Source organism: Lissotriton vulgaris, chromosome 2_1 (assembly GCF_964263255.1).
Source record: "Lissotriton vulgaris chromosome 2_1, aLisVul1.2, whole genome shotgun sequence".
In the NCBI taxonomy this organism is placed as follows: Eukaryota; Metazoa; Chordata; class Amphibia; order Caudata; family Salamandridae; genus Lissotriton; species Lissotriton vulgaris.
In genome coordinates this window covers 778,989,857-779,013,076 of record NC_141687.1, presented here as the reverse complement: position 1 = coordinate 779,013,076, position 23,220 = coordinate 778,989,857, and positions in this window count along the sequence as shown.

The following is a 23,220-nucleotide window of genomic DNA, read 5'->3' as shown; positions in this document are numbered from 1 at the left end:
AGGCATCGCCATCGTCCACAAGAACACCATCCGCGTCTCAACCAGCCCAGAAGACAACTTCGCTACCGCCGAACACCTTCACTTCCAGATCCACACCGACCCCAAGACCACACTCAGAGGCACCCTCCTCTACAGGCCACCAGGACCCCGTACAAAATTCAGCGAAGATATCACTGATTTCATCACCCCACACGCCCTCCCCTCGGAAGAATACATTCTACTGGGAGACCTCAATTTTCACCTGGAAAAGAGCAACGACAATAACACTACCACCCTTCTGGACAATCTCGCCAATCTCGGACTCAAACAACTTGTCAACACCCCCACACACTATGCAGGACACACACTCGACCCTATCTTCACTTCCAGCAAGCATATCTCCTTCACTCACACCACACCCCTCCACTGGACGGACCACAGTTGCATCCACTTCACTTACAATAGGACCACGATCCACAACCACCCTCAACCAACTCTGCGAAGAAATTGGAACAAAATCACCATCGACCAGATCTCCACATCGCTTCTTCAAAAAACCCCTGCCTATTCAACGAACCCTAACCAAGCCGCCATCAACCTCACACAATGGTTACCCCAAACCGCCGACAAACTAGCACCCTTGAAAAAACATCAAATCGAGCAAGGAAGCAAGAACGCCCCCTGGTTCAACGATGACCTTAAGAAATCCAAGAAGCTCTGTCGTTCCCTTGAGAAAACTTGGAAAAAAGACCCAAACAATATCACCCAAGCCGCCTTCAAAAACGCCACCCGCAAACACCACCAACTAATCCAGACAGCCAAGAAATCAGCACTCAAAGACCGACTAGACAACAACGCCCACAACAGCAAGGAACTTTTCAACATCATCAAAGAATTCACCAACCCCACCGCAAGCTCAAACGACATCACCCCCTCTCAAGTCCTCTGCGACTCCCTCGCTTCATTTTTCCATGACAAAATCGCCGACATTCATAACAGCTTTGACAACCAACCCGCAAACCAGTCCACCCCACTCACCTCCGAACCTGTACCTCCTCCGAATAACCTTTTCGACTGAAACCCAATCACCACAGAAGACACCATTCGCCTGAGGAACTCCATCCACTCAGGATCCCCTACAGACCCATGCCCCCATCACATCTTCAACAAAGCAAACTCCATCATCGCACCCCATCTCCGAGACGTCATCAACTGCTCCCTCAACTCCGCCACATTCCCAGAAAGCAGGAAACACGCCGAACTCCGCGCCCTTCTGAAGAAGCCCACAGCTGACCCCACCAAACTCAAAAACTACCGCCCCATCTCGCTCCTCCCATTCCCTGCCAAAGTCATTGAAAAAGCCATCAACAATCAGCTCGCCGCCTTCCTCGAAACCAACAAATCTCTCGACTCCTCACAGTCTGGCTTCCGAGCCAAACACAGCACCAAGACCGCCCTCATCGCAGCAACAGACGACATTCGAACACTACTGGACAACGGAGACACAGTCGCCCTCATCCTCCTTGACCTCTCTGCAGCCTTCGACACAGTCTGCCACAGCACCCTGATACAACGCCTCAGAAACATCGGAATTCAAGGAAAAGCATTGGACTGGGTCATCTCGTTCCTCGCTGGAAGAACTCAAAGAGTTCGCCTCCCCCCTTTTAAGTCAGAAGCCACCGAAGTCATCTGCGGCGTCCCGCAAGGATCATCACTCAGCCCCACCCTCTTCAACGTCTACATGAGCCCCCTCGCAACCATCGCACGTCAACACAACTTCAACATCATCTCCTACGCTGATGACACTCAGCTGATCCTCTCACTCACCAAAGACCCAATCACCGCCAAAACCAACCTACATGAAAAGATGAAAGAAGTAGCCGAGTGGATGAAGCACAGCCGTCTGAAACTGAACTCGGACAAAACGGAAGTCCTCATCTTAGGTGCATCCCCTTCCGCCTGGGACGACTCCTGGTGGCCAACGGCCTTAGGAAAAGACCCCATACCGACGGACCACGCACGGAACCTGGGCATCATCCTGGATTCCTCACTCTCGATGACCAGACAAGTCAACGCCGTCTCATCATCATGCTTCAACATCCTCCGCATGCTCACAAAAACATTTCGCTGGATCCCCACCGAAACAAGAAAAACGGTCCCCCATGCACTGGTTACAAACCGCCTGGACTACGGAAACACCCTTTACGCCAGTACCACCGCAAAACTGCAGAAAAAACTCCAACGCATCCAAAATGCTTCAGCCAGATTCATACTAGACATCCCCCGCACAGACCACATTTCCGTTCACCTGAAAGACCTTCACTGGCTCCCCGTCAACAAGAGAATAACGTTCCGCCTCCTCACCCACGCACACAAAGCCCTATACGAACTTGGACCTGATTGTCTCAACACGCGCCTTTCCTTTCACACCCCCACCCGCCAGCTACGTTCGTCCAACCAAGCCCTCGCCGCTGTTCCGCGCATCCACAAAGCCACCATGGGGGGAAGATCCTTCTCCTACTTAGCGGCCAAAACCTGGAATTCCCTTCCCATCCACCTCCACCTTACTCAAAACCACCTAGCCTTCAGAAAACAACTTAAAACCTGGATATTCGATGAGTAAACCCCCCCCCCCCCTTCCTCAAGCACCTTGAGACCCTCTGGGTATGTAGTGCGCTATATAAATTTTTTACTTGACTTGACTTGACATAGGTAATAATCACCCATTAACACCAATAAATAACATTTTCAACAAACATTCAATATAAACTGAAACTTAAAACCTGTAAAACCTATCTGCCATCCATGAAATACAAATAATATGCTAGCAAATCATTTAATTACCAAAAAAAGAAACAAATATTATTATCATTACATTTCCGCCTCGCCACAAGTCTGCCAAATAAGTGAGATATTGCACACATCAAGGCATATTAGTTTACCAACAACTAGGACTACCATGCTTAGAGGCGGGTGAGATGCTAGTGACTATCCAGATCAGGTTGGGTTAAACAACACCTGCCCAGTCTATGGTGTTTGGGCCGTGTTGCCTCTCCCTGACCAAGAGATGTGGGCCTGAGGGGATTTTCAGATAATGTGGTGTCCACCGCTATCTGGTTGACATCCTGCAAGGCAGCCACCATTGTCCCAGCTCTGTGCAATGGGGAATTTACGAAGTCCTGCTGTTTCCTCGTTATGTAATGCTGTACTTTCTGCATGTGCCTATATTGCGAATGAACGCTTCCAGCTGAGTGTCTCCAGTGGGGCGGCATTTTTCTATTTTTTAGTTATGAGCATTTAGCCGTGATGAGGCCCAGATCTCGGAACTTGTAGGTGACTTTAGACTTCTTGGATCTGGTGTAAAGCCCTAAAAGGCAAACCTCCCATGACAGCGGCATCATCGTGTTTGTACATGTGGCTAATGTTGTGACAACTACTCGCCAGCAGTTCTGGTGGGATGCACAAGTCCACAGCATGTGCACCAAATCTGCATCATGGTGCTGACAGCGTGGACATGCGGAAGTGGCGATGTGAAAATACCTATTTATCTTGTCCAGTAAGAGATATGCCCTTTGTATGTTGTACATTTGAATGAGTTTGAACTTCGAGTTCCTGGATATATTCCCGGCTCCTGCTAATATGGCATCCCATTCCTTGTCCGTCCAAGCCTGACCCCTGTCTCCCTCCCATCTGATTCTGAGTTGCTGCATCGGCCTCTGCGTATGTGCAAGGAGCGCATCCGCCAGCCAGTGTACCATGTGTGACCCCGCACCCATTACGTGTAGGTATTGTACTAACAAATGCGTTGGCGGCTCAATCGTCAGGTCCCCCCAAAACAGCTGTCAGAGCCTTCAGGAGGGAAGTCTGTGGTAGAAATAGACCTGCTGGCAAGTCATTGTCCTCGACTAGCATCTTGAATGGCATTAATGTGCCATCCCTGTGTAAGTCGCTCAATGTGTCAAGCTCCGCTGCGTGCCAGGTCGCCAGGGCCGCCTCCGGGGTACCCAACCTGCCTCTTGGCGTCCCCAACAATGGCAGAGTCAGAGCATAAGGAGGTGTCGAACGGGTGAGATATAAGCTTCGTTTGTAGCATTTATGGGCCAATCCCAAGTGTAACTGTAGTGGCCGAGGGAGCTTGGCTATGGGATGAAACAGGTGTCAAACTTGAGAATGGGTCCAGGGTCGGTGCATGGTAGCTGTATCCTCCAGGCACCTGTGATTCAGCCACTTTGTTGCCCAATGCAGCTGGGCAGTCAAATAGTACAGTTCCATATTAGGGACAGATAATCTTCCCTGGCTAATCGGAGTCTACATTTTCCAAGCTCTATAAGTAGCCTTCCTTTGTTCCAAATCAGGTCCCGGAATAGTCGCTCCAAGTCTCGAAATGTTTTGGGTGGAATGTAAAGGGGGAGGTTTGAAAAATAATACAGCAGTTTAGGGAGGACTATCATTTTCAGCAAGGCAATGCGGCCCATCACAGTCAACGGAAGTGTCTTCCAGAACTGCATTTGGGCACGTAAGGCTGGCATCTAACTCAGCAAATTACCATCCATTAGGTCTTCCGGCGAGCGGTATATGTAAATGCCAAGATACCTGAATGTGGTGGTGTACCAAGTAAGGGGCACATCATGCAAAGAGACAGCTACTTCTGGTACAGTGGCACTGAACAAGTAAATCCCTGATTTAGCCCGATTCAGCCAGAGTCCAGCCTTCTACTCAAATGACTTAAGTATGTCTGCTACAGACGCCAGTATTGCAGTGAAATCCTCAAAAATACAACAACAGATCGTCTGCATACAGGGAAACAGCATGTATCCCATCACCCAACTGTGTACCCCACTCATCGCCGTCTCTCCGGAGCAGCATCGCTATAGGCTCCATGGCCAGGGAAAATAGCAACGGAGACAGTGGACAGCCCTGACAGGTTCCCCGCCTTACCCTAATACAATCCGAGATTAACTTACCGGTGCAAACCCAGACTGAAGGCCTCTGGTACAAAAGGTGAACCATATTTAAAAAGTATTCCCCCAACTCATATTTGCCCAGAACAGACACCAGATAGTGCAATTCCAGAGAATCAAAGGCCTTCTACAGATCTAGTACCAGGCAGCCCGACCGAGGCCAGGCATGTGTGGTGTACTGTTGCACTCTAAAGAATCTCCGTATGTTTAGGGAAGTACAGCGTGCTGGCACAAAACCGTTCTGATCTGTTGCACCAGCGTCTTAACAAGGGGCGAAAGCCGTTTAGCAAAGAGAGAGGCAAAAATGTTATAATCCGTGTTACGGAGCGCTAGCGGGCGATAGAAGCCTAAGAGGTCAGGATTCTTCTCAGGTTTGAGAAGGGAAACCAACAGGGCCTCGTTTTGCGTCACAGTAAGGGTGGTGTCATCTAGCGATGTTTCATACACCTTTAACAGTTGTGGTACCAAGATATGTGTATATGCTTTGTAAAATTCAGTCGGCAATCCGTCTGGCCCTGGGGACTTCCCGTTAGACAGGGAAAAAATACTGTCTCGGAGTTCCTCCAAATGGAGAGCGGCATTCAGTTCCTCGCTTTGTGTGCGTGTCAGCTGCGGCAAGTCTAGTCCATCCAGGTAGGTCTGTGTCTCCAGGGGTGTGACTTGTATGCACAATTTATACAAATCCTGGTAGTGTGTCACAAACACGCTAAGGATGCCCTGTTGCATATATGCAATTTCCCCCCAACACCTTCTTCACAACACTATGGGCATCGACGACTCATTCTGACGAATGAGCCACGAGAGCAGCTTAGCCGCTTTATCGCCTATATGATGGGTCCTTGCCGAGTGCGCAGCATAGTTGAGGCATCGCAGCTGCTCCAGCAAGCGTGCATGCTCCTCCTGAAGAGAATCTAGCCGCCCCTCAGCATCGTCTGTACCCGCATGCTCTACGTCAGCCAGCTTGCGCTCCAAAGCAGCAAGTTCCCTATCCAGCTGTGTGCGCATACCAGCTTGTGCCCCCAAACAGTTTCCCCTAACAACCACCTTAAGGGCGTCCCACTCCACCAGCGGGGACGAAGCTGTGCCCGCATTTCTCTCAAAATATTGTGCCACAGTGAAGGCCAGTAAATCCTGAAAGGGTGCATCCAGAATGGCGTCTGGTTGAAGACACCAAATAGGAATCGACGGCAACTCAGCTTCCCACTGTAACTCCAGAAAATGAGGATTATGATCAGAGTGTGTACGCCCCATGTATATGGAGTTTAAGATACATGGCAGGAGATTGTGTGATACCATGAAACGATCTAAACGTACGTGTAACCTGTGCGCCCCAGAATAATAGGAATATACCCTATCCAGTGGGTATCTGTGGCACCATACATCGGAGAAACGCCACTGTAAAGCCCAGTGTCCTGGCGCTGTCGCAGCTGCATGTGTGGTTGTGCCAGGCACGGGGGGAAGGACCGATCGAGGGAGACGTCCAGCACACAGGTATAGTCACCACCTAAAATCACAGATCATGCCATATGGACAGTTTTTTTGATATGTGATCTAAGAAGGCGGCCTGCTCAGTATTGGGTGCATAGAGTGATGCCACTAGTACCGGTTTCACATCGAGGACCCCTTTACCTATGACATATCTGCCTTTCCCGTCTATCAGAGCATCTGTCACTTTAAAGGGAGTCCCTGGCCTCACCCACACCAAGACTCCCCGTGCATATGCAGAGTAGCATGTCGCATGTAGTTGCCCCCTCCATCGCCTATGGAGTCTAGCAATTTCTGTTTGAACTAAATGTGTCTCCTGAAGAAGTGCTATTTGAACGTGATGGCGCATCAGGTAAAAATATATGAGATAACAGCATTCCGCCGCAATGTCCCCTTCGGTAGCAGCGGTACAATCCGTGAGTTTCCGATGGTCTGCGTGTAGCAATGTTAAATCAATTGCCACCTTAACTATTTTACCTTCTAAAGAGGTGCGGATTTGATTCATTGTCTCTCTGAGTTTTCCAACATGCCGCCAACATCTAGTTTATGCGACATGGGATGAGTCGACTCAGCCTCCGCCATTTTGTCGGCCTGCACCCAGGTCTGTGGATTGAGGCCCGCCGCACCCCCGGTGCCCATCTTCGTACGTCCTCCCCGCGGCATGAAGCTGCAGGGGGCAAGCACTGCGCTGGATGTAACACTCCCCAACTGCCTCTGGAACGGAGCCCAGGTGTCCCGCCCAAAAACCACCTCCAGGAAAGCACACAGTCAATTCAAAGGGGCAGGCACACCTCACCTGTACTGCTTGTGACTGTGCTGCTAGCCAGTTACTTGAAGATTGCTAGACAGTGTCCTGAAGGGGGAGGCGTAGCTAATGTGACTGGCCATGGTGTGCCACTATGCATCAAAGCAGGGCTGCAGCAGCAGGTGAGCCAATCTGATTCAGTATGATGCCGATTGGCAAGGCACTCTGCACTCCGATCCCTTCAAAGCGGGCCAGTCAGAGAGGAAGCACACCCCACCCAACGTCCCCAGGTGCTTCCGAACTGTCTCTGCGTAGCGTAGGCTGTTCAAGAGACAAAGTGACCCAACCAGCCCCAGCAGACCTCAGGTCTGTCAATCAAACTGCTCAGTTTGCAGGCGTCAAAGTGGATAAATGAAGCAATAGCCCCACGTAGATGGTAAAAAAAAAAAACGATGTTCCCCAGGCACTATGAGGACCTGGATAGAGGAAGTTCCAATGCTGTCACCCAGGCTCAGAGGGTGGGGCAGCCCTCAAACATGCACACACCCGGAATTCCACCGCTTTGTGGAGTCCTGCACAGCAGCTATGGATGGGGGGTAAAGCAAGGCCCTTGTTCCAGCCGCTCCTCCGACGATGCACACCTCCTCCACCTCAACGCCCTCAGGGCCTTCACAGTAGGACTAGCCCCCATTCTGGCGCATCACCGCTTCACAGTAATAGGCCTGATGGGCAAACTTAGGCCATGGCCTCTCGTAGGGGAGCCTAGCCGGCAGCAGCGCTCCGTGCATGGGGAGCTAGCATTAGCAGGTCACAGTCCACTATCAGGCAGGGGCCACACCGCGACTCCACACAGTACCGTGCAAGTTGACACCAGGGTCGCCGGGGCAGCGGGAGGTCCGGGGAATATTGCAGGACTGCGGCATCGATCAGGGCCTAGGGGGCGGGCCAGTCCCCGGCCCCATGCACCTTTGCCAGCCCAGCGCCCTAGAGCCACTCACAGTCGTGAGGAGAGCCGGGGGTCCGGCGCAGTGTTTTGCCGCTTCTGCCAAAGAATGCGCTCAGCAGGGCGTCGGTGGCACTTCAGGGGAAGCCGCAGCTGGCAGCGGCCTCCTCGGCTAAGTCACTGATCCAGTATTACGGCCAGGAAGGGGAGCCACAGACGGAGCTCTGAGGCTACACATCCGGCTTCATTGCCAGGCAAGCCACGCCCCCTCCCACCAGGCCCCCTTGTCCCACAGCTGATCAAGATGGAGCACTCTCCACACCCAGAACCATGTGGCAGCCACTTCATTGCTCACCTCAAACTTACAGGTAGGTACCCTTCTCAATCTATTGTCTCAACCCTGAGCAGAATGGAACACTCCCCCCACCCAAGAGCCATGTGTAACCTATTACATTCCTCTGCTCCACTTTCCAGGGAGGTAGCCTTCTCAAAAGGGAGGGGTTTGTGTGTATAGGCAGCCAGCACTACAACTCCCATCAGACACCCTTGTCCCACAGCTGAGCCGGATGGAATACTCCCCCCCCATCCAGAACCATGCGGCATCCATTTCCCTCCAATGTGTTACCTAACATGTAGGTAGTCAGTGCATGCACCCTGTCATCCAAAATGCATGGAGCCATATGACCACACCATCCCTCACATGCCAGCCAAAGTGGCATAGATTCAAAATTTACATCCAGTGTGCAGCCAGCTAAGTGCATGTAACTGTGACAGAAATTACACTTTGACTTTCCAAGTCACATGTGAAGTAAATTCAGGTCCCAATCATGCACAGTACAGAATGCAATGTGTAAGTGCCATGGTGTCAGAGCATGAAGGCCCATATGAACCCAAAACATGCACCGTCAATCTGTCGAATAAATCAAAGTTGATGATATGAAAGAGCATTCAAAATATTACAATGGCTAGTTTTTGCATGGCTGAAACAGATTCAATGATGTACACCAAGTTGGTAGATGATGACATGTCCTTGTAAACACACCATCTGTACGTGGCATATGGTTGCAATTTACAAGTCACACTAATGACAAGTAATGTATGTACCTCAACATCATGTCATGATGCAAATTATCTTTCAGCTATACCAAGTGATTGCAATGTAAAATGTTGGGTGTATCAAATGTAACATCCAAAAGTCTGACACCAAGCTTGTGTAGTGCACTTAACTGACAATCTAACCTCTGGTGAACAAACAAATGCTGCTGAAAACACCAACAACCGGCAGAGCCTGCCTCCCCCACAAATGAATGAATGAATGAATTAGGAATTTGTATTGCACGACTTAACCCGGAGGCATCAAGGCGCATCTGATGGAAACAGCTGAGAGGTGGGTGTCACCAGATGAGGGAAGTTACAGGTAGGCTTCTGTGAAAAGCCAGGTTTTTAGATCTATACGGAAAAGGGCGAGGGACGGCTGGCCCTTAAGGTCGGCTGGAAGCGTGTTCCACAGTTTAGGGGCAAGGGAGAAAAAGGCCCGACCTCCCCACCTAGCCTTGAAAGTTCGAGGGATAGACAAAAGGTTTTTGTTAGCCGATCGCTGGGTCCTGCCCGGAGTGTAGAAGGACACGAGAGACCCAATGTCCTCAGAACCCAATCCGTGTAGAGCACGGTAGGTAAGGACTAGTACCTTAAAGTTTATTCTGGCCTGTACGTGCAGCCAGTGAAACCTAGCTGTTGCATTCTGGACAACTTGTAGACAATGGATGAGTTTTTTGTTTATACCTAGGTAGAGGGCATTACAATAGTCCAGTCGTGGAGAAATGAGGGCCACCGCAACCTGTTTCCTGGCATCCGGGGAGAGATAGTGTGCAAGTTTCCTAAGGATCCTTAAGACACCACAACAGGTGGAAACAGTCCTATTGATTTGTTTATCAAAAGCAAGTGTGGTGTCGATGATAACACCCAGGTTGCGGGCAACTAGGGATGGCTTGGGGCATGTTCCGAGGGTAGGCGGTCACCAATCAGCCGACCAGACTTCTTGTTTGCCACCAAAGATGAGGACCTTGGTCTTTTCCCCATTTAGCTTGAGGAAATTTGAGGTCATCCAGCCTGCCATGGCTTCCATGCAGTTTCAAAATTTTACGGCCGTGGTCTCAACCGAATCAGATAGGGAGACCATTATCTGGGTGTCGTCAGCATACGACAAAACTTCCAGTCCAAAGGATCTTACAAGTCTCGCTAGTGGGGTCACATATATGTTGAAGAGTGTGGGGCTCAAGGATGAGCCCTGTTGGACCCCACATTGCAAAGGCTTGGCGAATGAAAGGAAGTCGCCCAGTTTGACTCTTTGTGCACGATGGTTGAGGAAGGATGTCAGGAGACCCAGAGCCAGTCCTTCCACTCCCATCTCACTAAGACGAGTGGCCAGAATCGAGGGGGACAGGGTGTCAAAGGCGGCCGTAAGGTCGAGCAGGATCAGAAGGGTAGTCTGACCACTGTCGACCTTGGCGCGGATGTTGTTGACCACCATTGTAAGGGCTGACTCTGGCATGTGCGCCTTCCGAAAACCATGCTGAGAGGGGTCTAGCAGGTTAGCTTTGTCCAGGAAGGCGCTAAGATGGTGATTGAGGTGGGCCTCGAGCATCTTGGCGGGGGCAGGAAGAAGGGATATGGGGCGAAAGTTTTTTAGGATCCCGGGATCCAAGGTTGGCTTTTTCAGAAGAGGCTTGACAATAGCCAACTTCCAAGTCGCAGGAAAAACACCATTCGAAATGGCCAGATTCATTACATCTAGAAGGGGGGAGCAGGACCTCTCTGCAGGTCTTCAGAATTTTAAGAGGGCAGGGGTCCAGAGGGGATTCCGATTTGAGTTTGTTGAGATGCTCATTTAAAACATCAGCGGTCAGCAGGGGAAAATTGGACAGGATACCTCGGGGAGCCAAAGGCGGACTCGGCCAATGGGGAGAGACAAGTGGTAAGATGGGCTCCTGGATAGGATTGAGGGCTTCCAGTGCGGAATAGATGTCCACGATTTTGGTGTGAAAGAACGAGAAGATCTGATCGCAGAGATTTTGAGATGTGACAATGGGATCAGGAGCTGAACAAGAGAAAGGGAATCCACAATTTTGAAAAGGTCTCTAGGAGAACTGAGGGAGGTTATCAGATTGGAAAAATATGACTGTTTGGCTGCCAGGATTGCAGCCTTGTTTCCTGTTATAAGGTTTTTGTGTTTAGTTCTTTCATCTGGTTCAGGGTGGGCTCTCCAGAACCTTTCTTGCCTCCTACACTCCTGCCTAAGGAGTCTGAGGGAATCAGAGTACCACGGGCCGACAGGCGTTTCCTAGCGCAGCAGTGTAGTTTGGTAGGGGCAAGGATGTTAACTGCCTCCGAGATAGTATTGACAAGCTCCCGAGCAGCAGTATCCGTATCAATTTTGGGAGAGAACTTAAGATTGGCGATGATAGGGCCAAGGGACTCGTTGTTCGGTCCCCTATAGTTCCTTTTCAAAGCCCAGTTGTTATTGTCCTTTGCGGGCAGGTCCTGAAGTCCAGATGTGAACTCGATAGGGATTGCCTTATGATCAGACCAGGAGAGGGGGAGGGGAAGGCCTACTTCCAGTCGAGGATCGTTGGTAAAGACCCCGTCCAGTGTGTGGCCGCGGAGTGTGTAGAACTACCCACTCTTTGTAAAAGACCATAAGAGGCCAGTGAATCTACCAAAGATATGGTGTCAGGCGATTTAGAATTTTCCAAATTAAAATTGAAATCACCAAGGATGGTGAAATTTGGCTTATCAATGAAAGATTCAAGAATTTCAAGGAGTTCCGCGGTAAAAGCAGACCTAGGGCCAGGGGGTCTGTAGATGAGAATGCCCATAAAGGACACCGTGGGGAGGGGCTAAGGGAGAAATGAGCAGCCTGGAGGGAGTTCTGAGGTGAAGGAAGGCACTCAATACGGCATGTTGGTGAGATCTTATGTAGAATGCCAATTCCCCCTCCTTTTCGGCCCTCTCTGTCCAGTCTTACAAAGGCGTAACCATCGGGTATGGCGTCAACCAGGTCAGGACCAGCTGATTCTGAGCCCCAGGTTTCGGAAACAAAGGCCCACGAAGGCTTCCTCTCTGAGAAGAAATCTCTAAAAGCAATATTGTTCTTCACTAGGGAGCGAGCATTTATAAGAAAGCCCGCTTCCCCAGGAAATGGAAAAGGGGACTGTGTCTCAATCACAGTCGGGGCGCTCAGGTGTGTGGGTGGGGATGTGTTACTCAAGTCTCTGAGGCACCAGCACTCAAAACCATCTTGCAGTTTCTCTGGTACAATCTTATGAGGACAGCTTTGCCAGGGTGGCCTGAGTGCTCTAAGGGAGCTAAGGGGGTAGACGGAGTTTGTAAAGGGAGGAGAGCACGAGCCATCAATCTCCCTGGCCCCTGGCACCTCCTTGGCACTGACGGGCGCAGACGGGCAGGACTCTGGCACGACTCCGGCGCAGGTCCGGTGGGTCCGCTGAACGCGTCCGCTGCGCGGAGAAATATCCGTCCCCTTATATGCACAGCTAGAGCGCATCACAGCGCTACTACACACCCAATATGGCCGCTGTAGTGAGATCGCCAAACCGGGACCGATCAGTGATAATGATCGGCTGAGAGTGGCCCGGGCAGTGAGGCGAAGGGGAGAGGTGTGAGAAGGATTAAAAGCTTAGTAGTCAAGCAAAGTGTCAGGTAGGATTTTTAAAAGCAAAATAACAGCACAACAGACCTCCCGGCTTCCACCTCAGGAGGGACACGAACTCACAATAGGATCGAGCGCAGGGCTCAAGGAATGCCCCTTATATGCACAGCTAGAGCGCGTCACAGCGCTACTACACACCCAATTGGCCGCTGTAGTGAGATCGCCAAACCGGGACCGATCAGTGATAATGGTCGGCTGAGAGTGGCCCGGGCAGTGAGGCGAAGGGGAAAGGTGTGAGAAGGATTAAAAGCTTAGTAGTCAAGCAAAGTGTCAGGTAGGATTTTTAAAAGCAAAATAACAGTGCAACAGACCTTACGGCTTCCGCCTCAGGCGGGACATGAACTCACAGAACTTGAACTCCCTGATGCAGATTCTCTATGTTTCTCGGATGAGGAGCAACAACCTGGCCCCTCAGGACTGCCAGGGCGCACTTCCTCTCAGGGCCTCATTGTCCCCATCACCACCACCACCACCACAGTGACAACCACAGCGCTGACCCCTGCTACAACGACCTGTGCGGCAGCCACCACCACCATAACCACTGCTGCCTGCAACACTCTCCCTCCTCAGTGGTTACCAAAAACACCACACAATCCAAGGATGCCAGAGAGAGTGGGCAGGTACATTGAGTCCCAACGCCACAGGTCCGTGCCAGCAGGGTAGGTGGGAGGTCAACTGGGGGACACTCACAGGAGGACACTGAGACAGAAGGACTCACTTTGCAAGACTCTTTGGTGCATACCAACAGAACTAGGGACAAATGGGCCTGGTTGTCGAAGAAGTGCGTTAGCTCCGCATGCTGCTGTTGTCCATGGACACACGTATGGGCCAACTTGTGGATCTCATGGGCCAGGTTGTGGGTGTTCTGAGGGACAGACATGCGGCTCAAATGACGGCTCAACCCCCCTCCACTGGGCAGCCTGCTGACACTCCCGCCACCTCGGCTGCAAGACAATGACTCTTCAGACACCACTGAGTCTGCAGGAAAGGCCCCCTCTTGCCAAACACAGGAGGGGATGTCCAAGAAACACCACAGGAGGATCACATGGCAAAGCACCAACCAAAGCCAAGTCACTGAGCCAGCCATGATGGCACTTGTGTTGCCCTTGACATTGACTTTGTTAATTATCCTAACCCACATTGTCATGTTGATGGACAAGAGTTTGTTGGACTGTGTGATTACATCAATGTGGTGACTACTCTATTTGTCTCATTTACCATCACTGACAACTCATACACTCACTTTGCACAATTCTACAATCACTTTTCTTTAACAAAACCTTATTGAAAATGAACACCCTTTACACACCTATGCCTTTGTGTCAGGTCCATGTTTATCACAGTATGTACATTGTCAACTCAGATTCCAATGTACCACAAGCTCTGATTGTGACGAGGCATTGATAGGGTGACATAACCTAGAAAGACACAAGAGAAAGACATTTAGTGGTCAGGTGATGCCATGACAACAATAACACACCACTAGTCAACACCGTACATTACCCATCACACATAACAATGACCAACACCATCAACATATACATGAGGTATGTGGAAAACAATACACTGTGCAACACACATCAGCCATTAGCAGCCAACAACAGCCAGAAGCCAAAAACCTCATCTCTGCCTTGCCACTACCATCAAAGCCAACAGGCAATGTCACTGTTGTACAACGTTACTTACAGTCAAGGGAAGTAGTTGTTGATGAGCTGTTGACGCAGGTCCACACCTTCCTCTTCTCCACTATCATCGTCACTGGGCATGTGTGGATTTGCAGTGGGTGGCATCTGCAGCTCTTCATCCTCCAGGAGCAGGGGGATCTCTTTGCACAAGGCCAGGTTCTGGAGCATGCAGCATGCAACTATGATCTGACACACCTTTTGGGAGAGTAGAGTAGTGCATCACCGCTCATGTCCAGACACCGAAATCTAGCCTTCAGAAGCCCAAAAGCACGCTTCACTACACGAAGTGTCCTCCCATGTGCATCATTGTAGGGGACTTTCCCTGGGCCCTTGAATTCCTCAGCACCCAAGGCCGGTTGGGATACGCAGAGTCAACTAGGTGTGAGACACACATACTAATCTTATAATATAAACAGTTGACAAGAAAAGCATGTCACACATACAGCACACTACTTTACTCAGTGTACTCACCAACAAGCCACGCACGCTCCAGACGCAGATTGTTTATCAATTGTGGGATGATGCTGTTACACAGTTTGTAGGAGTCATGTGCTGAACCTGGAAATGTTGCACAGACATGGGAGATAATCATATCTGCTTGGCATACCACTTGTACATTAATGGAATGATAATGCTTCCTGTTACGGTAGATGTGCTCACGTGCCTGTGGTGGAACTAGGCCAACGTGTGTGCAGTCAATGACTCCAACAACATTAGGTATGTGTCCAAGGTCATAAAAATCACCCTTCACATCTGCCAATTCATGTCTCCTTGGAAAGTGGAAGTAGTGGTCCTTGTAGGTCAACATTGCGGATACAACATCACGCAGCACCATGCTGAACATAGCTTGAGACATCCCACTGTCAATGACCACCATGTACTGAAACGAACGAGGGGCAAAGAAATTCACTGCGGCCATCACCTTAACTGTTGGCGTCAAAGCTGTCAGATAGCTTCTTCGAGTTCTCAGATGGGGCTCCAACTGAGCACATAGCTCTTGAAGGGTAAGGCGATTCAGACGGAATTTCCTTATGATGTCCTCATCTTCCATGTTTGCCAGCACTGGGAGAGGCTGATGCACATTTGGTCATCTCCTACATATAATGAAAGACGACAAATTTAAATCCAATTCACAGATGAGATGTGGCAACCATCTTACATAATGACTAACACAGCACCAACATTGACAGGATTGTAACAACAGCTTAATGCACAAGTCACATGCACATACACCTTGATCTCATGTAGTCATACATGTGGTCAGTATGTACACACTAACTTCTTCCAAATCAGATACAGACTATGTGAATGATAAATAGTACACTCCTGTCACCAGCCCTGAGTGTAGGTGACACAGCACTTGTGGCACACAGCAACACTGCTTACTTCTACATAGCTGCTGTACCTGCAAAACCTCCTTGTTATAGTCTCACTATGTACAGCATTTTGACACAATGAGCACAGTGTGTGTAAGCTGGTCAACTATCAAGACAAATACAGCACTGTACACAGTGATATAGGCACATAATGTGGTCAGTTCATCATTGCTGTGGGTTGAGTAGCAATTTTACACATCGACATGTTCACACATATGCAACTCCATTACACATCAAATCTGTGTCCGTGCACACAGATATCATAATAGATAAGTGAGGAAGTACATGCAAATGCATGTACTCATGTGTACTGACATGACATGTGGGCATCAAGTCAAATGTCATACTCTCATTTCATTTTATAACCAGGTGCAACATTATAGTGCAAATGAATAGTGATCAGTGGTGGAATTTGTCAAGTGGCTATGCAATGGCACAATGTGCCCTTGGGTGCGGTAGAAGTGCTCTGCCATCGTGGTCCCGGTCATTGGATACAATTGAAAGATGTAGGATTGCGGTAGAGACCACCTGGCTCCCGCGGTGTGACACAGACTATGCCAATGCAGCCAATGGGAACCGCCATCGCTGTAGTGCAATACAGTTTTGAAAATCATGTTAGGCGTGCTCCACCACCACGGTCCAGGTCATTGGATACAATTGAAAGATGCAGGAGTGTGGAAAAGACCAACTGGCCCCCGCGGTGTGACACTGCCTATGCCAATGCCATTGCAGCCAATGGGAACCACCATTGCGGTAGTGCAATTCAGTTTTGAAACTCGTGGTAGGTAGGCGTGCTCTGCCACTGCGGTCCCGTTTATTGGATACACTTGAAAGATGCAGGATTACGGTAGAGACCACCCGGCCCGCGGTGTGATACCGCCTATTCCAATGCCTTTGCAGCCAATGGGAACCGCCATTGTGGTACTGCAATACAGTTTTGAAACTCACAGACGGCGTGCTCCGCCACCGCGTCCCAGTCATTGGATACAATTGAAAGATGCAGCAGTGCGGAAGAGACCACATTGCCCCCGCAGTGTGATACCACCTATGCCAATACCATTGCAGCCAATGGGAACCATCATCGCGGGAGTGCAATACAGTTTTGAAACTCGCAGTAGGCGTGCTCCGCCACCACCGTCCCGGTCATTGGATACAATTGAAAGATGCAGGAGTGCGAAAGAGACCACCTGGCCCTGCATGGTGTAACAACGCATATGCCAATGCCATTGCAGCTAATGGGAACCGCCATCGTGGTAGTGCAGTCCAATTTTTGAAACTCGCGGTAGGCGTGCTCGGCCACCGCGCCCCAGTTATTTATTTCGGATTTATAACACGCATGGCTGCCTCAGCAACTAGGCATCTCAGCGCAACCAGAGACTAAAGACAAGAGCCTGAGAGTACAACCTAGAGATTAAAGAGCAGGAGTGGGGAAAAGCCAGGTCTTTAAGCCCTTTCGAAATGCCAGTTGGTTCGGAGTGGCTCTAATGGGAGCCAGGAGCGAGTTCCAGAGTTTCGCCGCCAAAATGCGGAAAGAACGTCCCCTAGCCCTCGCTCTCCAGACTCGAGGTGCGCAGACGAGTGCAAGATCAGCAGATCTCAGCGAGCACCCAGGCACAAAGGGCTCCAATAAATGGAGTAACCCTAATGGAGCCTGGTGTGTCAAGATCTTATGTGAAATACACAGCGCCTTAAACTGAATGCGCTTTTCGACTGGCAGCCAGGGGAGTTTGGGGAGCACATGCACCACCGAGCAGGATCTGGGCAGTGCAACCAAAAGCCGCGCCGCCACGTTCTCAACCCTCTGCAGGCGCTTAATGCTTGCCTTATTAGCGCTCAGGTAGAGGGAATTGCCCTGGTCTAGTCTGGACAAAATGGATGCCTGGAAAAAGGTCTGGTGCACTTTGGGAGGGAAAAAAGCAAGCAAAGGCTTCAGGCCTCGCAAAAGCCCGAAACAGACCGCTGCAACAGTTTTCGTTTGTTTCTCGAAAGTCAAGTCAATCCATTATCAAACATCACGCCCAAGTTCTTCACAGCCTCCTTAGGAAGAGGGGCGGGTTTGATGCGGTACGGCCAGCACAGCTCGGACCATAACTCCCGATCCTTCCCGAACTGCAAAATCTCAGACTTACTGGCATTTAACTGTAAACAGTTTGCTGCCATCCAATCGGAGACGGGCAGGAGATCCTCCTTGAACTTGCCCAAATTGGTATTGCATTTCTTTGAAAAGGCAATTACCAATTGGGTGTCGTCTGCGTACGACACCAAGGACAGCCCCCTGCCCTTTGCCACCTCCGCTAGGGGTCTAACATATAGATTGAACGAAAGTAGGCTTAAAATGGAGCCCTGCAGCACCCCCTGGTGCAGAGCCAACTCCTGAGAGTAGAAAGGTGGTACTGAAACCTGGAAGGACCGTTCCTCTAAGAAAGACCGGATACAGTCCAAGGCCAGATCCCTGATCCCAACTTCCTGAAGGCGTTTAAGAAGTATCTCATGGGACACAGTATCGAATGCGGCACTTAGGTCCAGAAGGACCAAGGCCGCTGAGTCTCCTACATCCAGACTGCCCCGAATGGCTTCCGACACTACCAATTGCGCGGACTCTGTACTATACCAGGGTCGGATACCATGCTTGAAGGATCAAAAATAGCATTCTGCTCAATTAATTTGGACAGAATAGAATTCACATGCGCTTCCACCAGCTTGGCCAAAAAAGGCAGCTGGGAGATGGGCCAATAGTTGCTGGGTTCTTCCGGATCCAGGGAAGGGTTTTTATCAAAGGGATAACTTTGGCGTGTTTCAACGCCCGGGGTACGGATGCTGACCTCAGAGACAAGTTGGCCAAATCTAAACTCACAGGGGAAATCAGTGAGTGAAACTGGCGGTAATGGGCAGGTGACACGGGGTCAGCTGGGGAACCAGATTTGATTTTTTGACACAAGGCCTCAAATTCCGGAGGTGTCAAGGGAGGGAATGATGACAAGCAGTTACCCCCCATGGTATCCCCCACTCCTTGCGCCACCCCCTCCATAGGGGGGCCGCCTTAGGTAAACCCAGATAAATCAACTCAACTTTATTAACAAAGTTCTGCGCTAGTTCGTCGCACTGGTAGGTAGAAGCAATGGGAGAAACCCTAGTAGCACCCGCGCTCTTCATGCCTTTGAGCAGGAAGAAGATAGTCTTTGCGGGATTTGTGCTGGCCAGAATTTTGTTGGCCACAAAATCCGCTGGTGCTCTCAAATAATTCAGAAAAGGGGGTGGTGATGAACAGAGTGTCTGAATTAAGCAGACCACTCTTACCTAGTCCAAAGATCAGGGCTTGATCCATCACCATTATTTATCTCACTGCACCATCCCAGCTCAGAACCTGGCTATATGCAAATCAGTCTGTCCCTGGCCCAGTGCATCATGGGAACAGGGCAGACTAAACTACCAAGCCTATTCTTCACCAGAAAGGAGACAAGCTACCGGGGACCGGTTTCTGGCATTTCAGCCGTCTTCGGCCCGGCTTGCTTGTATCCTGATGGTGCAGTGAGAAAGGGACTCATGTCTGAGTATACCCTGCCACACCTATAGTGGCCAAAAACGATTCAGAAAAGGGGGTGGTGATGAACAGAGTGTCTGAATTAAGCAGACCACTCTTACCCAGTCCAAAGATCAGGGCTTGATCCATTACCATTATTTATCTCACTGCACCATCCCAGCTCAGAACCTGGCTATATGCAAATCAGTCTGTCCACGGCCCAGTGCATCATGGGAACAGGGCAGACTAAACTACCAAGCCAATTCTTCACCAGAAAGGAGACAAGCTACCGGGGACCGGTTTCTGGAATTTCAGCCGTCTTCGACCCGGCTTGCTTGAATCCTGATGGTGCAGTGAGAAAGGGACTCATGTCTGAGTATACCCTGCCACACATATAGTGGCCAAAAACGATTCAGAAAAGGGGGGGTGATGAACAGAGTGTCTGAATTAAGCAGACCACTCTTACCCAGTCCAAAGATCAGGGCTTGATCCATCACCATTATTTATCTCACTGCACCATACCAGCTCAGAACCTGGCTATATGCAAATCAGTCTGTCCCTGGCCCAGTGCATCATGGGAACAGGGCAGACTAAACTACCAAGCCAATTCTTCACCAGAAAGGAGACAAGCTACCGGGGACCGGTTTCTGGCATTTCAGCCGTCTTCGGCCCGGCTTGCTTGAATCCTGATGGTGCAGTGAGAAAGGGACTCATGTCTGAGTATACCCTGCCACACCTATAGTGGCCAAAAACGATTCAGAAAAGGGGGTGGTGATGAACAGAGTGTCTGAATTAATCAGACCACTCTTACCCAGTCCAAAGATCAGGGCTTGATCCATCACCATTATTTATCTCACTGCACCATCCCAGCTCAGAACCTGGCTATATGCAAATCAGTCTGTCCCTGGCCCAGTGCATCATGGGAACAGGGCAGACTAAACTACCAAGCCAATTCTTCACCAGAAAGGAGACAAGCTACCGGGGACCGGTTTCTGGCATTTCAGCCGTCTTCGGCCCGGCTTGCTTGAATCCTGATGGTGCAGTGAGAAAGGGACTCATGTCTGAGTATACCCTGCCACACCTATAGTGGCCAAAAACGATTCAGAAAAGGGGGTGGTGATGAACAGAGTGTCTGAATTAATCAGACCACTCTTACCCAGTCCAAAGATCAGGGCTTGATCCATCACCATTATTTATCTCACTGCACCATCCCAGCTCAGAACCTGGCTATATGCAAATCAGTCTGTCCCTGGCCCAGTGCATCATGGGAACAGGGCAGACTAAACTACCAAGCCAATTCTTCACCAGAAAGGAGACAAGCTACCGGGGACCGGTTTCTGGCATTTCAGCCGTCTTCGGCCCGGCTTGCTTGAATCCTGATGGTGCAGTGAGAAAGGGACTCATGTCTGAGTATACCCTGCCACACCTATAGTGGCTAAAAACGATTCAGAAAAGGGGGTGGTGATGAACAGAGTGTCTGAATTAAGCAGACCACTCTTACCCAGTCCAAAGATCAGGGCTTGATCCATCACCATTATTTATCTCACTGCACCATCCCAGCTCAGAACCTGGCTATATGCAAATCAGTCTGTCCCTGGCCCAGTGCATCATGGGAACAGAGCAGACTAAACTACCAAGCCAATTCTTCACCAGAAAGGAGACAAGCTACCGGGGACCGGTTTCTGGCATTTCAGCCGTCTTCGGCCCGGCTTGCTTGAATCCTGATGGTGCAGTGAGAAAGGGACTCATGTCTGAGTATACCCTGCCACACCTATAGTGGCCAAAAACGATTCAGAAAAGGGGGTGGTGATGAACAGTCTGAATTAAGCAGACCACTCTTACCCAGTCCAAAGATCAGGGCTTGATCCATCACCATTATTTATCTCACTGCACCATCCCAGCTCAGAACCTGGCTATATGCAAATCAGTCTGTCCCTGGCCCAGTGCATCATGGGAACAGGGCAGACTAAACTACCAAGCCAATTCTTCACCAGAAAGGAGACAAGCTACCGGGGACCGGTTTCTGGCATTTCAGCCGTCTTCGGCCCGGCTTGCTTGAATCCTGATGGTGCAGTGAGAAAGGGACTCATGTCTGAGTATACCCTGCCACACCTATAGTGGCCAAAAACGATTCAGAAAAGGGGGTGGTGATGAACAGAGTGTCTGAATTAAGCAGACCACTCTTACCCAGTCCAAAGATCAGGGCTTGATCCATCACCATTATTTATCTCACTGCACCATCCCAGCTCAGAACCTGGCTATATGCAAATCAGTCTGTCCCTGGCCCAGTGCATCATGGGAACAGGGCAGACTAAACTACCAAGCCAATTCTTCACCAGAAAGGAGACAAGCTACCGGGGACCGGTTTCTGGCATTTCAGCCGTCTTCAGCCCGGCTTGCTTGAATCCTGATGGTGCAGTGAGAAAGGGACTCATGTCTGAGTATACCCTGCCACACCTATAGTGGCCAAAAACGATTCAGAAAAGGGGGTGGTGATGAACAGAGTGTCTGAATTAAGCAGACCACTCTTACCCAGTCCAAAGATCAGGGCTTGATCCATCACCATTATTTATCTCACTGCACCATCCCAGCTCAGAACCTGGCTATATGCAAATCAGTCTGTCCAGGGCCCAGTGCATCATGGGAACAGGGCAGACTAAACTACCAAGCCAATTCTTCACCAGAAAGGAGACAAGCTACCGGGGACCGGTTTCTGGCATTTCAGCCGTCTTCGGCCCGGCTTGCTTGAATCCTGATGGTGCAGTGAGAAAGGGACTCATGTCTGAGTATACCCTGCCACACCTATAGTGGCCAAAAACGATTCATAAAAGGGGGTGGTGATGAACAGAGTGTCTGAATTAATCAGACCACTCTTACCCAGTCCAAAGATCAGGGCTTGATCCATCACCATTATTTATCTGACTGCACCATCCCAGCTCAGAACCTGGCTATATGCAAATCAGTCTGTCCCTGGCCCAGTGCATCATGGGAACAGGGCAGACTAAACTACCAAGCCTATTCTTCACCGGAAAGGAGACAAGCTACCGGGGACCGGTTTCTGGCATTTCAGCCATCTTCGGCTCGGCTTGCTTGTATCCTGATGGTGCAGTGAGAAAGGGACTCATGTCTGAGTATACCCTGCCACACCTATAGTGGCCAAAAACGATTCAGAAAAGGGGGTGGTGATGAACAGAGTGTCTGAATTAAGCAGACCACTCTTACCCAGTCCAAAGATCAGGGCTTGATCCATTACCATTATTTATCTCACTGCACCATCCCAGCTCAGAACCTGGCTATATGCAAATCAGTCTGTCCCTGGCCCAGTGCATCATGGGAACAGGGCAGACTAAACTACCAAGCCAATTCTTCACCAGAAAGGAGACAAGCTACCGGGGACCGGTTTCTGGAATTTCAGCCGTCTTCGACCCGGCTTGCTTGAATCCTGATGGTGCAGTGAGAAAGGGACTCATGTCTGAGTATACCCTGCCACACCTATAGTGGCCAAAAACGATTCAGAAAAGGGGGTGGTGATGAACAGAGTGTCTGAATTAAGCAGACCACTCTTACCCAGTCCAAAGATCAGGGCTTGATCCATCACCATTATTTATCTCACTGCACCATACCAGCTCAGAACCTGGCTATATGCAAATCAGTCTGTCCCTGGCCCAGTGCATCATGGGAACAGGGCAGACTAAACTACCAAGCCAATTCTTCACCAGAAAGAAGACAAGCTACCGGGGACCGGTTTCTGGCATTTCAGCCGTCTTCGGCCCGGCTTGCTTGAATCCTGATGGTGCAGT